Source organism: Anastrepha obliqua, chromosome 4, assembly GCF_027943255.1.
Source record: "Anastrepha obliqua isolate idAnaObli1 chromosome 4, idAnaObli1_1.0, whole genome shotgun sequence".
NCBI lineage: Eukaryota > Metazoa > Arthropoda > Insecta > Diptera > Tephritidae > Anastrepha > Anastrepha obliqua.
This window is the reverse complement of record NC_072895.1, coordinates 40,450,532-40,456,983: the sequence shown is the minus strand read 5'-3', so window position 1 is coordinate 40,456,983 and position 6,452 is coordinate 40,450,532. Positions and strand designations below refer to the sequence as shown.

General features: G+C 41.8%; 1 protein-coding gene and 1 pseudogene across 1 annotated transcript in view; one reads left to right on the top strand and one right to left on the bottom strand.

Annotated features, from left to right (window-relative positions):
* Positions 1–6,452, top strand: part of LOC129246268 (cyclic GMP-AMP synthase-like receptor 1) — a 38,965-nt gene that overhangs the window by 17,306 nt on the left and 15,207 nt on the right. The window lies entirely within an intron of this gene.
* LOC129244100 (protein disulfide-isomerase-like) lies at positions 1,452–5,479 on the bottom strand (annotated as a pseudogene).

Genomic DNA, 6,452 nt, shown 5'->3' with positions numbered 1-6,452 from the left:
AGCCCCAATATTGTCTCAGCACGGCACGGCACAACACAGCATACCAGCGCTCACGCTTGTGCGCGCACTTCACCTCTGCGTGCCTGCTGGCGGTGCCTGTACTTTGCTGTGCTGCCAGTGAATGGCTCCACTATGCTATACTGAACTATGTCGTATCTGCCGTTGCTTGGATGCTAGCGTTGTTTGGCAGTCGCCAAACTGTGCCTTTTTACTTGTGTATGCGCGCGTGTGTATGCAGTGGCCTGATTGTGTTGCTTTTTACTGCTTTTTGTGCATTGGATTCCGCACGTCCCATCGCGGCGCCTACACAAACGCGTGTATGTATTCGTCCCGCGCCGACCCCAACCAACATCAGCTGTGCATAGCCCATCACTTTGCGGCTGTATCGTCATCATCTTCATACTCCTAGACGGCACCACCATCGCCGCTGCTTTCCAGGCTCCTGGAGTCATTGCTACGTTTATTGTTTCCCTCCCTTGTTTTTCTTGCTGTTCAGGCCGTACTGCGCTTCACCGCGAACAAAAGCGGCTGCCAGGCGGTGAGGTGGTGAGAGCGACCGCTAGTAGCGCTTGGAAAATATCAAAAGCAAAAACAACAAAGAACAACCACAACGCTGTTATAACAAAATAACAAAAAAAGAAAAACCAAGAACAACATAGAGTATTACAAAAACAACGCAGCAACTATAGCGAGGGGAGCAACGAGTGAATAAAAGCAAAAGCGACTTACAAAAATAGCAACAAAACAACGCAAAAACGACAGGAAAAAAGCAAAGACAACAACTAAACGCTAACGTATGTATGCATATCCACACATACATATGTACACATGTATACATACGGGAATCTATATGTGTTCCTAAGCTGAGTCTGCATGTTACGCCGAATCAACTGACGTTGCTGCTTGTCGTCGGCCGTCGGCCGTCGGTCGTCAGTCGTCACAAAACATCGTTTGCGCCTTCGTTGCCGTAGATGTTTTTGTTTAGCCGCCGTTCTCGTTGTCGTTGAAATGGTTAGCTGTGCAGGCAGTGGCATGACGCGACAATGATGATTTTAGCCTACCTACTAGTTACTCGGTCGGTTGGGCGGCCGGTCGGTCTGTCGGCTGGTTTGTTTGTAATTGCTATTGCTGTTGTTGCCCTGGTTGATTTTGTTGTTTGCATGCCAAGCGGGCTTCTGTTGTCACTGCCCCAACACACGCCGCACAGTGTGCTCTGTTTTACCAGCGTCACTGTTGCTGCTGCCGATACAGCCACCGCCAGCGCCACCGCCATGGCCACCACTACCAGCAACTACACACACTGGGCCCCAATACGGCCACCGTCAGTGCTGTACATGTTGTTGCTCTGTGCTGCAGCTAATGTCACCGCTTTTGTTTTTCTTGTTTTTGTTCAAACGGCGAATGGTCGCTCGCATGCTCGTTTGCTTACAGCGCTTCTGCGTGTTTCTTCTTCATTTTTGTTTGATTTTGTTTTTGCCACCAATCGATAAAAGCGAAACGTCGCTGGAGTGCTGCAATGTGGATTGATGGCGGGATGACGGAGGGACGATGACAACAGCTACAGGAACAGAAGTGGCAACGGTAACGAATCTGTTGATGTTGGGCGTTGGGTGCTGACGTTGCTGTTGCTGTTGCCGTTGCCGTCGACGAAGGCTACGATGTACAGCAGTGAACTGCAAAGAGCGAAGAGCGCGTGCAAATAGCAATTGGCGTTAACCGTCGATGTTGTTGGCGTTGAGCGTTAACTATGCTTTCAGAATATGTACACACATTTCTACCTTCATTTTCGCTTAAATTGTGGGCGGCTGATAAGTCGCCTCTGACCGTCAAGAGTGCGGACGAAAATGGATAAATGTGTAAGTGTGTGAATTCGTGGGTGTGCGTGTGTGTATATATGTATGGGGATGTATGCACATAACGGTTTGTATATACATACATATTTGTTAGGGAAAGCTCAAGAGAGTAGATACAAATATTGATCCACATATGTACACGCTTATACATACATACATACATATGTACATGCACATTGTCCTTCGAAACATAGAATAACAGAAGCGATTTAATTGATCCACCGAAGATCTTCGGAGCCGATTCATGGTTAAATCCCACACTCAAAGGCAGAGATTGTACTTGGACAAACTTTTTCAGATTTTCAACGTTGAATTCGCCCTTGAACACCGAAGGCTTGAAGAGCAATACAGAACCGTCTTTAGTTTCATATTTGGCGAAATGCTCTTCGTTGCTGCAGACACCGAATAAGAAATTAATCAGAGCGTTGGCTGCCGAAATTAGAGTTTTGACTTTATCACGTTTTTGTCTTTGAAAAAGCCGACAATGGCGATTTCATTAGTTTTCAAAAATTCTTCAAGTTCTTCGCTGGTATTAAGCTCCTTGGCTGGTGGACCGGCCTTCTTGTTAACCCATGAAACGATATCCTCTGATTGTCCTCTACCGCTGTATTCCACCGGGTGTCGTCACGGAAGAGCATCAGTGTGGAATAACCGTGCACCTGGAATTTCTTAGGCAAACCACTCTCAAGAGTAGCATCGACTTTGGCCAATTTTATGGATGACTTCTGTTTCTCTAATTTCTTAGCGGCTTTGGCGTATTCGGGAGCAAGCGCCTTGCAAGTACTCCATCTTCGATTTTCACTTCTTCATTAGCGTAAGTACCCGTTGCAGTGATAGCCACAAATAGCAGCGAACAAATTAAGAACTTCTTGCTTTGGTTTATGATTTCTTAACTTTATCTGGTTTACTTCAAATATTTCTCGCTTCTTTCGAATAAAAAAAACGAATGAAAGAAATCAAACACTTCGGATTCAGTGTTAAATCTAAATGAAGTGACTCCGTACGTCCTTTCGCTATCAGGTTTTACTCGAACCAGAATCGAAATCTTCACAGCGAATAATAATAAACTGTACGATATCACACCCCTGAAAGAATCTTCTGCCGATCACAGACAAAGCGCTAGCGTTTTCGCCACTCGCAAGTGTAAAACTTGCTTTTTTCTTCGGCTATTTAGAGCGCTCAAGTCAGCTACTGTGCAAATACCAATAATTGCAAAAAAGCAGTGAAATTAGCACAGGGAGGGAAAAAGTGAGAGAGAAGTGGAATAATAGTAAAACCAAGTTTTTTCCCCACCCACCAACCAAATCAATTTTGAAGGATAGTTTGCTATTGGCTGTAGAGAACAACAAAAACACTGTCCTTAAAAAGGTAGCAAAGCTGACAGCATATGTTAAAGACCCTGCGACCAATCAGGTAGGAGAATGTACCAAAGTCGCGAAGCAGAAACGTGCGAAAAGCAAGCCTACACGGCCCGACGCCATATTTGTTAAGAACTCGGGAGATCTTTCCTATCTGCAAATCATGAAAAGTGAAGAGACTCTAAAGGCATGAGTTCGATGGTATGAAAAATCTGAAAAACTGCTCAGGGACATTTGTTATTTCAACTTAGGGAGTCTTCTTAGGCAAATACCGCTAAACTTCAAGCTGCTGTGGGGCGAGTATAAGTGGAAAAGCAGATGTGAAAAAACTCACAGAGCTCATACATTTGGAAATCCGCGAAATTGATGAGGTTACAACTCATGATGAAATCTGTCTAGCCGTTAAGGGGACAAATACCTGTAAAATTTCGAAAAACCAAAAATTGTTTTCCTAAAATGTTAATATAATTCTTTAAGAATATGTCAAAAAATTTTTAGAACGTAAATTTAAGTATTTCTTATATTATAGATCGTCAACCGTGACGACTCTATTCTTTGCGTTCGAGCGCTGGGAGAGGTATAGTTACGTTGTAGTCAAACTTTAGACGCGTTTTTCTCAAAACTATATTTTCGAATTGGCGTACACGATAACTCGAAAGGTTATTGACCGATCTCCCTGAAATTTTGCACACATCTTTTTTATGATATTTCTTTCCAAGTGAATTTTCAATTTTTCGAAAAAATAATTTTTTCGAAGCAAAAATAGTAGGAAAATTAGCTCCAAAACTCTTTTTTTAAGCATTATAATCCGCGATTTTTTTTTCATTTTTGTTTAATTCATATAGACATTATGACATTTATAAACAAAAAAATGTTTGGTTTTTTGTATTCAAGTCACTGACGCCGATGCTACAATGCCCGCCGATTGAGAAGCCCCGCTGCGACCTTTCTGGAAGAATTGAGTGTACATCCGCCATCTTAAATGATTAAAATAAAAAAAGATGTTAATATTATTTTAATGTATAAATAAACTGTATGCCAATTTTGAAAAAAAAAAATGTGTTGACTTCTTCATTTTGAAAATTTTTAATGAAAATCAGGGAAAATATGGCCGTTTACAGGTATTTGTCCCCTAATGGCCTCCTCGATCATGGCGTAAAGCATACGGTGGCACCCAAACAGCTTCTGTGACACTACCTGAGGACTGCGCCATGAAATTAATAAGTATAGGTATGGTTGTTTGTCGTATACGAGAAAAAATTCAACCCCAACGATGCTTCAAATGCCACACTTCCAGAAATTGTACGAGCAATGACGAAAAATGTTATCGAGAACATTTACCACATATATATTCTTCACATGCTCGCGCTTCCGTTCTGCAAAAGAAAACCTTCATAGCATCTTTGGAGAATCTTCTTCGTGCATCATTTGCTGCGCTCGAAGGAAAAGTGGAATGTGGCATGCGACTTAGTGGCCGAAATTATGAAAGCGATGAGGCTTCTGGAAAGACTGTGACACAGCTGCGGCGGCTAATCGCCCTTCCTCTTCGCCAAGTAATACTTGACGGTAGTCCCGCGGCGAAAAGTGATGGAAATAAACAGGCTCAGACGGGTTTCAGAAGGTCACTTGAGGGTAGCGTGGTACCACAACGCCCATAAAAGAAAAAAAAAAAACAAAAAAAAAACATGTGTATATACCCGTATATCCAAATGTAGATACAGACAGAAAAACTTATATATGCATACATATACACACGTAGATACATCTGAGCAAAAATTATTCCATGCTTATAAGGACATACAATGGACATGTACACACATACATATGTTCACGGCGGCGGCACCCTTCTATTTGTGGTGCACGTCTTGATGTTCTTCCACACATGCAGGGACCTACAGTTTCAAGCTGATTCCGAACGGCAGATATTTTTTTATGAAGAGCTTTTTCATGGTAGAAATACACTCGGAGGTTTGCCATTGTCTGCCATATAAAAACATGTTTGTCAACTCCTTGCGCCGCCATACACCCCACCCCCAGACCATTACACCTCCCCCGCCATGCTTCACAGTTGGAATAAGATTTTCTTTTTCAAGCGCAGTACCGCTCTTACGCCACACTAGTTTTCTTCCTTTAATGCCAAATATGCAGTATTTGATTTCATCCGAAAATAGAAGACGTTCCTAAAATTCTGGAGGCTTGTTAACATGTTCGTTTGCAAAATCCATGCGTTGTTTCTGATTATTTTACGTACAGTAGCGTCGTGCACATGATTGCCAAAGTAATTTGAAATGTTTTTACATATTTGAGAAGCCTGAATTCGAGGATTATTTTTCACTGATTGCAATATGGTTCGTTTTTCACGTACGGTCAGCTTGCTAGGTCAACCATAACGTGGCTTTGACACAATTGAACCAGTTGTATGTTTTTGCACAGAAGAGTAATTTCTTCTTATAATTTGCCCAATTTCGCGGAAAGATTTGCCTCCATTTCTACGTTTCAGGATAGTTTTTCTCTCGCCAACACTAATTTCCTTAGTTTTGAGAGTCATCGCTATTTGTTATACACAAAAACTTATCAAATAACCCCAAAGTAATGTAGTTACAGCAAAATCAATTACAAACTAAAATAAAACCGTTGTTGGGTATGAATATGCCACTGCATACTGCGGGGAATCCCTGTTTTTATGTATACGGAAACTTTTTCTGCTTCGTTGAAGTTTTTTTCTTTGGCTTTTTTAAAGATGTACCTAGAAAAAAATATATAGAATTTATAGAAAAATTGCTGACTAAACATCTTTATAAAGGTTGGTTAAGTTTCAAGGGCCGGTGTTGGTTTTGAATAAAATACAATTTTTTTAGGAAATTATTGTTATTTTTCTTTATTATGATAATATTGGTATGGCTCAATTACGTGTGGAACAAAATATTGGACAAATGGCCGCCGCGGCCTCAGCGGCACACCTCCATCCGGTGGTCCAACTTTTCGATGACGCTGAAGCATAATTGAGGTTCTATGCCGTTAATGTGCCGAATTACCTCATTCTTTAGCTCTTGAATTGCTGCTGGCTTATCGACGTACACCTTTTCTTTCAAATAATCTCAAAGAAAGTAGTCCAATGGTGTCAAGTCACATGATCTTGGTGGCCAAATGACATCGCCGCGACGTGAGATTATTCGGCCATCAAAGAACCATTGTTTCGTTAGCTGTGTGACAAGTGGCACCGTCCTGTTGAAACCACATA